Source organism: Pipistrellus hanaki, assembly GCF_964339955.1.
Source record: "Pipistrellus hanaki genome assembly, chromosome: 5".
Classification (NCBI taxonomy): domain Eukaryota; kingdom Metazoa; phylum Chordata; class Mammalia; order Chiroptera; family Vespertilionidae; genus Pipistrellus; species Pipistrellus hanaki.
The window spans coordinates 28,696,922-28,708,542 of NC_140507.1; positions in this window are offsets into that span (position 1 = coordinate 28,696,922).

Here is an 11,621-nt window from a genome sequence, read left to right on the forward strand (position 1 = left end):
AGCCGGGATTTAGGAGCTGGCTAATGTTAACCAAGAGCCATAAAGCCACTTGCCAGAATCACAGTTAATGTAAGGACACTACGTAACGTCCCAGCCCGCTGGCCATGGGAGGCGGTCATTCCTGACACCAACCACACCAAGCACTGCTGGGGGAACTCTAGGGTCACCCGGAGATCCCTGCCCCGGTGTAAAATGTCTGGCCTGTCCACAGGCTCCGTCAACAACCTCTGTTAATGTGAAAATGCCCCAGACCATTTTGGGTCAAAGGCCCATGTCTCTCTTTGCTTCATAAATAATACACACACTCCACAACTTTCCTTCCGTGTACTAACGCCATCGGCCCTGACCTTTTCTACGTTCATCCTTTCCCTCTGTTTCTGCAACACGCCCTCTTCTTCCCATCGCTGTGCTTGATTGAGGCCCATGCTGTGTACCGGACATGTTTCAGGGAACATCCCACTCACCTCTCTAGCTCCTCATCAGGAGGGGCCCCTTCTCCATTGCCCATTGTTGGCTGCAGCGTGCTCGGGGAGGATTTTCTGAACTGAATACATTGTAAGCTCCTAAGGGCAAGTGCAGAGTCTATCTTAATGCAGCTTGGACAGATCAGAGTACCTGGCAGATACTCACTACAAACTCATCTTGGCAGAACAGGGGAACAGAATAATAAACCGGAGTCAACCACAAGGACTCAAACCTCTTGGTCATGTTTCCAGGCTCAGAGAAACCTGTGCGCACTCATCTATTTCACAAATAATGTTTGTGCTCCTGCTTTGTATCATGTTAGTGTGGGGTTTCTACACTAGGATCTGCGCCACGCAGAACAGAGAGGATTTCCAAACTCTGGGCCCATGTCTGTGGGCACGGCACTTGCTAGATCCAGGGTGCATAACATGCTGCTCCCTCCACACCATCGCTTCTAACTCGCACCCTGTTTGCAGTTCTCTGGTGACACTTGGCCCTGGCCCTTCTGCTAAGATAGAAGGGTCACGGGGACAGGATCCCAAAACTCTGCTCCCTATAAGCTGGCTGCCAAGTTCACTCTCCAAAAGCCATGGGAGGCTTAGCCTCATTCGGACAAAACCCTCATAAGTTTTTGAGGCATCTACACCTACCTACCACCACATCCCAAGTCAAGGAGCAAGTGAGTTCTCCAAACTTCCCATTGAGATCGGGCCAGCACAGTCACTAGGTCCAGGAGACTTGAGGAGTATGGAAAGGATAAAAAGGGTCAGAATAAACAGTCCCATTGTTTTCAGTGTTTGATAATAGGGCTAACAAGATGCACAGAGAAAACACACCTGATATAGTATTTCCAAAAATACTGAATTGAATTTACCTTTCTGATATCTCAGCCCTCAAGCCATAGTGTATCACATATTGAACTATATATTAACTTTTCAATTGGCAGGAAAAACTCAAAAAAGCAAAAATCCACAGCATTAAGCTAATACTAGAGTTAGTTTTTGGTCATCTCTTAGTGTTTTCTAGATGTGTTTTAATAGTCTATGAATACAGGTGACAGGAGTTAAAGACTAGACCTCAGTAGGATGAAGGTAAGCTTAGAAACTCCAGGGAAACCAAAATCTTCAAAAGGCAATAACCTCAGTGGGTGAATTTCTCACTTAATTTTACTTTTTTATTATACTAGTAGCTCTGCACAGGAATCTGTGCACCAGTAACTCTCTGCCACCCTCCTGTAGCTCTCCACCCACTTCCCTGCCCTCCTATAGTTTCCCCCACTCCCCTTATAGGTTCCCCCTCCTTTAGCTCTCTGCCTCCTGAAGCTCTCTGACACCTGCTTGTAGTTCATTGCCCCACCTACCTTCAGATCCGTGATCTGGTTGTTACTCCGTTGGTCATTACAGCTCACAGTGTAACAATTAACATATTCCTCTCTTATTATATAAGATTTTTATTTTTAATTAATATTATTATACTATTATTTTACTTCTCTAAAAGTTTTATTTTATTTTATCTTTATTTTATTTTGGGTTTAGTGTTCTACATTCTATTTTTATTTTTATTTTGGAATTATTTTACTCTAACTCAATTTTTCCTTTATGCCAACATGCTCCTTCTCACTTTTCTCTTTTCATGTTTTGCTTACCCTGTTCCTGCTTTAGTTTTTTTCTAGCCTTTCTTTTTACTCCCTATTAAAAATTGATCTATTTAGATAGCTAATTTCCTCTCCCTAGCTTTAAGTCCATGTACACTTCTCTCTTCTCATTCTTCACTATCTAAATTTTTTCTTCTTTTTTTTCCTTTTTCTTTCTTTCTTTCTTTCTTTCTGTTTTGTTGTTGTTGCTTGTTTGATTGTTTGTTAGTTTGTTGTTTTTCTTTCTTTCTTTCTTTTTTTCTTCTGTTTTCCTTCTCCTCGCTGCTTGTTCTCTTCTTCTACTAATAGCTTAATTAATTCCAATCACCAATTCAGGCCTATCTATTCTCTACTCTCCTTTTCCAATAGCAGATTAATACATAGATAGATAGATTAAAGAAAGGGGAAATTTTTTTAATATACAGTATATATAAATTTTCTTTTATATATTATATTTTATAATATATATTTTTATTTTATTTTTTACTTTTCTTCTTATACACTCATTCTCTTTCTGCCTTCTCTATACTGAATTGTGGCTATTTCCCCATTCATTCAATTCCTTGACCTTACCTTCTGGAAATAAGCTCTTCCTCTTCAGATTTATCTGGGTGTTTGTTGTTTGCATTCATATCTGTGAGTTTGTTGTTTGAGTTTTTTTGATTAGTTATTGTTTCATTGGAGTTTTCTCCACATATATATACTTTTCCCCTTCTTTTTTCTTCTCTTTCTTTTCTCTCTTACATTTTTCCTGTTCTCAATATCATTTTTGCACTCTTTTCTATCCCCTAATTCTCTTTTCTTCAGTGGTCACCTTTATTTGAGGTTATTAGTATCATGAAGATATTTGTGTTTGGTGTCCTATGTGTTGTGTCTTGTCATGTTGCATTGTGTGCCATTAAGTCAACACAGGAGAGAGAGTGAGCTACATAACCAGACACCCTGCGAGGAGCAATCATGGGGGAAAAGAGAAATAGCCAGGTTTTGCTTGGTGGTTATGGTGTCGACCCAGGGACTGAAGGGTTATGTGTTGTTGTGGGGTCGAACCCTGGGTTCAAAATAAGACCACAGGAGGCTGAAGATTGATTAAAAAAAGCAGGCAAGGATTTATTGAAAAACTGGCCAGGACTGCCGCGGGAGCACCACAGCAGGTGGACCCCACACTACTGCACTGATCCAGGTGTACGAAATCCCTTCTAAAGCTTCAAACCACAGGAACTTCCCTTTAATTCTAAAGGCTGGGAACATTGGAATATGGCCCTTTCTTGCCCATAATACAAAAGCAGAACTCAGAGGTTAATCTCTAAAGGTTATCTATAGTTTCTACCCCTGAAGCTACTGAGTCAGTGGGAATCAATCCCCTGTAACTACCCTTTTGTTTAAGCAAGTAATCTAAGATCGAATTCAGATAGCAAGGTTAAAATTCAAACAGCAGTTTTTACCAAAGTATGGTTGCTATCATATTTCAGTGTTTGATTCCTGGCCAAGGACACGTTCATGTGTTGCAGGTTTGACTTGACCCAGGTTGAGGTGCATGCAGGAGGAAACCAATCAATGTGTCTCTCTCACCTCTCTCACATCAATGTTTCTCTCTCTCTCTCTCTCTCTCTCTCTCTCAAGAACAAAAAAAATGAATTAAAAAGAAACACACAAAATAAAGCAACATAAGAATGTAATACTAAGTATTAAAAGTCAGATTCATCGCAAGTAAACCAGGGTATGAACAAGTCGTTTATCCCATTAATAATGTGAGGTTGGCTTCTAATTATTAATCCATTTCACCAGGCTAATTAATTGAAGATGAAAGACCATATAATCTTATCAACAGATACAGATATATTCAAATTAGCAAATAAGGAGTAAAAAGAAACTTTCTTAAACTGATAAAGAAAATCTTCCCCTCATAGAAATACATGTGTACACTCCCACTTTCACACGCAACCATATGTAAGAGCAATATAGTTTTACTTTTTAAATATGTAGAAAGATAAGAATACCGTCACCAGTATCACCAATTCTATTTAATGTTATATAAAGAGAAGTAACCTGAGAAACTAGACAGAAAGGACATGAACTGAAATAAAGAAATTAAACTGTCATTAGTTGCATATAAATATGACTGAGTTACATAGGATGCCCCCCCAAATATCTACAACAAATTATTATAATTACTAAGAGTTCATCCATCCATTCAATAAATATTTATTGAACACTACTATAATCTGAACACTATCCTCAATGCTGAAGATACCGTACCAAACAAAACAAACAAAATCCTTGCCCTCAACATAGTTCCCTTCTAGTAAAGAAAAACATACAAAAACAAAATAAGAACATTTTATAGTGTATTAGGAGATAAGAACAGAGAAAGATGAAAATAGGAAGGAGGTAAATACTGGGACAACATGGAAAGAAAGAGGTTTAGCAACTAATTGCATTTCTGTATACTAGCAAATTAGAAAATGTAATAAATAAAAATATCTTCATAACAGTCTTTTCCCCCCCCCTATAGGATCTGTGGAAAAAAAGATGTACAACACTTTTTTTGGAGTCTTTAGCAAACTCTATTAAAAGACAGTCGTAGATCTAATAAATGATGTGATACCATTATTTTGGGGTTGGAAGACTATAATTATAAAGATGCATTTCTCCTTATATACCTTCAATGCAATTCCAGTCATCCCAAACATTTATGAAATCTGATAAGCCATTTCAAAATTTGTACATGAGAAGGCCAAACACTATTGGGAAAGTAAAAGTAGACTGGGGACAGGATGATCGATATCAAGATGTATTATATAGCTACAGTAATGAAGGCCCCATATGATTAACACGTCACTAACAGTACAGAGAGCCTGAGGAAGAGCCGCACTTAATTGGACACTTGACATGTGATGAAACAGACACTGCAAATCGTTGGGAAAGGAGTATGGAAAGCAATAAAGTAATAGAAACTCTGGTATCCATTGGACAAAAGTGAATTGGATTCCCACCTCTAGCTGTGTTTCAATAGTCATGCTTTAGAATAAATTCCAAGTAGCTTAAACAGAGAAGATAAGACTATAAAAATTTTAGAATACAGGAGCATAGACATGAGAACATCAACCATAAAAATATTGATACACTTGATTACATTAAAATTAATAATTTTTACTCCTGAAAAGCTTTCATAAAGGCCATGAAAAACCAAACCACAAATATGGGACATTTGAAATATGTATATCTAACAAAATTTTAGTATCATGGCTGTAAGAATCAGCAGGGAGAAGACAAGCAACCAAAAAGACACATAATAAGAGAGCTTTGTACTATTCAAACGAAATGGCAATAAACATAGGGAAAATGCCTAGGGAAGTGTGAATTAATCCTGTGAGATACCACTCTGTACTTTCTCCAAATTGAGAAAATGAAAATTATTAATAGTCACTGAGGACAGAAGTAAACAGCTCTCATATGCTGAAGAATACATTGTTGCGTGCACTTTGGAAAACAATTTGGTGTTGTCTAGCAAAGATGAAGATGTGTAGTGTCCATAGCCCAGCTGTAAATCCACTTCTGGATGTACACCTGGGAAGAACTCTTGAGTTTATAACAGAAGATCATAAACTCAAGAACATCTGAAAATGTTCACATACGGGAATGTAAATTTGTACAGTTACTCTGGAACATAGTTCAGAAGATCCCTATGAAACTAAACATGTGCTTACCATACAACCCTGCTATTTCACTCATGGGCATTTATCGCATTTATATAGCAGGTTTGAAATGACAAAATTATAGAGATGGAGAAGAGGGGTTAGAGATGGAGAAAGGGAGGGGAGTGAATGGCTGTGACTATTTGAGTAGCATTATGGATCATTGTGTTGTAACTTTTCTGTATTATGACTGTATAATGATGTTTCACAGAAGTTTACACACACGTGGGTGCACACATGAGTGTATGAACAATGGTGACATCTGAATAAGGTAAATGGACTGTATCAATGTCAGTTTCCTGTGATACTGTACTACGGTTATCCAGGATGTCATCCACTGGGAGAAATTGGGAGAAGGGCATAGAGATTTCTTTGTACTATTCTTACAACTACATGTCAATGAATAATAATCTCAAAATAAAAATATTTTAAAATGTTCATATAAAACTGTTTTAATAGTTTAAAAACACTATAAAATTTAGATGTTATTTTGACAGGAGAATGGGCAAATGAATCATGATATACAGGATGGGGCAAAAGTAGGCTTCCAGTTGTTCATCCTATATAATAAAGAGGTAATATGCAAATTAACCCTCATGCCCTCACAAGATAGCTGCCTATGACCATGCCAACAAGGGGGTTAGTGATGGACAACAAAACAATTGAACAAGCAGGCTGCATGGGGCGACTGAGCCAGCAGTCCAGGATTGTGAGAGGAATGTCCGACTGCTGATTCCTGTGATATTGGGCCTAACCCAGCAGTCAGACATCCCCTGAGGGGCCCCAGACTAGAGAGGGTGCAGGCTGGGCTGAGGGGACCCTTTCCCATGCACAAATTTTGTGCATCTGCCCTCTAATATAAACAATAATACAATAAATAATAATACAAGAATAAACTGTTTAGTATACTCACAACTGTAAATCTACTTTTGCCCAACCCTGTATTTATGCACCAAAAACTATACAGTAGGAAAATTAAAAGTTTATACTTCACATCTATACTAATAATAGAAGAATATGCAAGTTGGCTGGGATGCCATTGTGTAATGACCAATCAGGACGGGGGTGGGACTGCAGCAGAGAGCTCTCAGCATGCCTGTAATGGGGATCTGAAGGTCACAGAGAGGGAGGGAGAGCAGATAGGCAGTTAGAGGAATCTGGTAGGCAGTTAGGAAAATCAGGCCAGGAGGGGAGAGCAGTTAGGCAGTTAGGATAATCAAGCTGGCAGGGGAGAGCGGTTAGGGGAATCAGGCTGGCAGGGGAGAGCAGTTAGTCAGTTAGGAGTATCAGGCCAGGAGAGGAGGGCAGTTAGGGTCATCAGGCAGGCAGGTAAAGAGTTAGGAACCAGTGATTCCAGGTTGCAAGAGGGATCCAAGATTGGAGAGGGTGCAGGCCGGGCTGAGGGACCACACCAACTCCCGCCCCCCCTCCCCACCCCGCATGAATTTCAAGCACTGGGCCTCCAGTATCAACATAAGTAAATCTTTAAAAATTGTGTGAAAAATATTTGCAGAAGAATCCCTATAATATGATCCATATATGGTCATGAATAGGTAAACTGTTAGGATATATTTTGGTTAAGAGTGCCCACATATGTGGTCAAATTTTAAGAGAGAGAAAAAAAAGAATAATCTATTCAAGAAAACTTGTTCATTTGAAGCTTTTTGTCTATTGTAAATGTGAGAATAATGCTGCGTCCAGCTCTTAATAATTCTGAGCTAAACCTGGAAGACTTGATTATTTTATTTTATTTAACACTTTCAGAATAAAGAGTTTGTTCCCTACCATCTTTCAAAGATAATTGATCAGGCTTTTAAAAATACTTCTGTTATGAACCAGTGGATTTTTAGACTCTAAGGTTTTCAATCTATTGCATTATTCCTTTCACATACAAATAGCCCATCTGGCCAGCATGAGCCCCTTCAAGTTGGTTATCATAAAACCTTTTGATGCAACTCGCTGTCTTTGAGAACTTCCTTGCTTTTTGTATAACAAGATGTTCCCATCTCACCCTCTGCACTTCCCAACCCAGGTCTGGAGTCAGCCATTTCTTTAGGATGTCTTTGTTGGTTTTACTGGAAAACTACATTTTAAGACCACAATCTGGGTTCTAGTGGTATTTTAAGTCTCTTTGTATGAAAAATACATTCATTCATATTTTTATTAGGTTAAATATGGGAATAATAAATGTTATGAGTAATATTATTGTACTAGTTAAAAAAGGTAAAGGATATAATCAAGACTTAATAAAGGTTAGCTTTTCACTTACTACGAACTTACTTAATGAGCATGTACTGTGAGCTAGACATGTTGCCAATATTGAGGACAGAGACGGAAGGAATAAAAACCCCAACCCTTTGCCTGTTCAGGGTTAACATTCTAATGGAGGAAGGTAAACAAATAATAAAATGAGTAGTAAATCAGATGAGAAGTGCTGTGGAGAAAACTAAGCAAGGACCAGGGCGCAAGGGAGAACTACTATTATTTTTAGTAATGCTATTATTATTGTATTTATGTGACAACTCCAAGCAATACAATTGGGCAGGCAAATCTGATTTATGGATGCAAAAGTCTATTTTCAATGTCCTATCAGGCCTCCTCATTTAATGGATTATAGAGGAATCATTTTGCAAAGTCAATATCGCCTCCGTCGCCGCCTCCTCCTCCTCAGTCACAGCCAGTGGGGAAAGGTATGGACTGGGTTTACACTAGGAATGGGACACCTGGGCACTGTTGATGTCTGAAGAGTTGGGACAGGTGTGCCCATGCCCATCCCACACAAGGCACTGAGATGTGACATCCTCCTCTGGATAGGTGAGGGTGCACTTAAAGTTCTCTCATGTTCCCTCCTCCCAGTACAGGTGAAGTGGCCAATAGTCAGAGCCATCCCTTTAAGAGGTGACATCTGCCAGCAAAGACTTCTTATGCCCACTGATGGGCCCTTACAGACCCTCTAGCTCCCCCTGAGAATGTTCTGAAGGGGGAGATAGCATCCAATCAGTACACAGAAGTTTCCATTTAGTGTCTTTTGACACATCACCAAAGAACAGAATAAAAGCATTTTGTTTGCTGATGCCTTTTTGAGGCAGCGACTGTTTGTGAAAAGCATTGACGTGCCATGGATGAATGACAGCCCTGACCACATTTCCAATGCTTCTGCACGAGAAATAGGAACCCTGGTGCCTCCGTGCTATCAAGTATTTTTATGGAGCTCTAAATCCTGTTGGTGTAGAGTAAAGCAGGCACTAGAGACAAATTTCCGAGATTGTGTATATATCAATATAATAGACAGTCCAATCTATTTCTGCGGTAATTGTTGTGTATATCTTAAAGATACATTTTTATTGAAAGTGAGATTTATTTTACGTGAATGGCATTGCAAAGTTGCTGTCCAATGGTAAGGCATCAACTTTTTTGGTGTGTTACGTGAAGTTGGTACTGTTGATGACTGTGTTTAGCATGCTGCTGTTTTGGGTATCAGGTCACCCTAACATACCTAACGTCTTGGCTATTAGATCTTTAGATCCCTTTTAAAAATCTCTTCATGTTCCCTTTAAAATGACAGAGACACATGGAGCCTGCAATAATAATGTTCTGGGTTTAATTCTCTGCTTTCTCTGGGTGCAATGGCAAAATAGAATCTAAAAGTAATGTTTTATGGGCCCGGAGCAGCCGGGCCCGGAGCAGCCAGGTCGGGTGCGGCCAGGCCCGGAGCAGCAGCAGCCAAGCCCGGAACAACCAGGTCGGGAGCGGCAGTGGCCAGACCGGGAGCAGCTGGTTGTGGAACGGACCAGAGCAACAGAGGTCAGGCCCGGAGCAACCAGGCCCGGAACAGCTCGCTCCTCGCCTGCCTCCGCCCCAAGGCTGCCTCTCAGCCATGGCTGGAAACTTTTGGGGCAACTTGAGGGTCTGCTGAATCTAATGAGGAAGGCTTAGATCTGGATGTGTTGAGTTAGTATAGTGCTGGGGTGTTGATCTGTGAGTGCCTTGTGTGGGGCCTAGATGAGGTTGGTTGATCTATTTGGAAATGTCTTTTGTGTGAAGTGTATCCTTGGGCATGTGGAGGTATTATTGATTTGAGAAAATGCTAAGTAACTGATTTACTATCTGAAAAATTTAAAGTTCTGAAAGTTTAAGGTCTCTTGCCAAAAAGAGGTTTTAAAGCTAACACCTTAATTTTAATGGAGAAAGGGAATGACAAGCCCTTCCCACCCAGAACAGGTAATCCAATTCCAACCAGCAGCTATGTTTAAACAATGTGTCCATTTACACTTGAATGGCTACACCTTTTGATAGCCTAAGGGCAAGTTTACATGTAAACAAGTTTGTTCTCAATTCCCAGGGCAGAAAAAAACAAGGTTTAAAATTATTAGATTTTAAAATTTATTCTTAGAAGTGTGGAAGTTTATTAATTAAAAAAAACAACAACAACAACAAAAAAAAAAGGAGATTGAAAAACCTGATGAACAATAATAGCGGTTCATTGTAGTAGAGTTGGCGATATGGGAGGGGAGTAGACTGACTGTTCTAGGGGAAAGGGAGGGAGGAAGAGACTGAACATAAACTGTGCACCTATGGATGAGGACAATGGGGGGTGGGGAGGGGGCGGAGCGTGGGGTGGGAACCTGGTGGAAGGGGGAAGAAATGAGGAACCTTTGTAATAATATGAACAATAAAGATTGATTTTAAAAAATAATAAAATAAAATAAAATAAAATAAAATGTATAACAGGGTGATTTGAAAAAAAAATAAAATAAAAATAATAAAAGTAATGTTTTAGTCTCAGTTCATCACTAGCCTTGGACTTCTCAAAGTTTGAGCTGCATCTCATTCATCTCTTCATCCCCAGAGTCAAGTTCCAGAGCCTGGCATAACACGCCAGGGATCAAGAAGCAAACTGAGTAAACGAATAAGTGATTTTACTAGCTTTATTGTCTCTCCTACAAATTCTGCCCTTTTCCAAAGCATTTTCTGGTTCACTTAGACCTGTAAACTGAATCTGCCTGCACACACCAGGTTTCCCACCGCCAAGCCTTTGCTCACGCCGTTAGCTCCATCAGAGTGTCCTTTCCCTCCATCCTCCTGGACGTTTCTCAGGTAGAATATATCTTATAGAAGAGTGGAGAAGTAGAATCAGGCTGGACATGTAAAAGCATCTAGTGCATGCTTGCTACAGTAAACCTGGGTTTCCTTCTCCTGTCACACATCTTGGTCACCCTCTGAACCTCTGAGGCCTGTGGCTCTTGAGTAGACATTACCTCATATTGCTCACAGATCCTCTTTTCTAGGTCTGTCTGATGATCCCCAACTAGGTCCTTAGAGGATCCTGCTCTCTTTCCACCTTGGCTTCACCAGAGCATCTTGACCACAGTAAGACGTGTGGTAGGAACCACCAAAGCCGGCAAGTCAGCTTCCTCTCTTGCTCCCTCCTTTCCTGTGCCCATGGTACACACTTGTTGGAAGAGGATTTTTGGTTCCTAGCCCACTGCCTTGCTTACTCTGTGATCCTGACTCTCTGGGCCACAGCAACCTGGACCAAGGGTGGGAGGCTCATCCACGCAAGGCCAACCAGATCCTATCTATCTCGTAGGAATGTATAAGTGGAATTAAAAGATAGCTCATCAGTCTCCAGACAGCTGAGATAAGAAATGCGGCCCCTGTTCCATCCTGGAGACTGGATAATCAAAGCAAGTGGTCTCTGAAAGATGGCGGATGAGCAGTTAGGCAGCAATAGCAGAGGACAGCAGATGGAGGTGCCCCGTTCAGCTCTGAGCTCCTAGTTATGCTAGGTCTCTCCCCAAGACCCAGCGCTTTCACTCTCTGCTCTT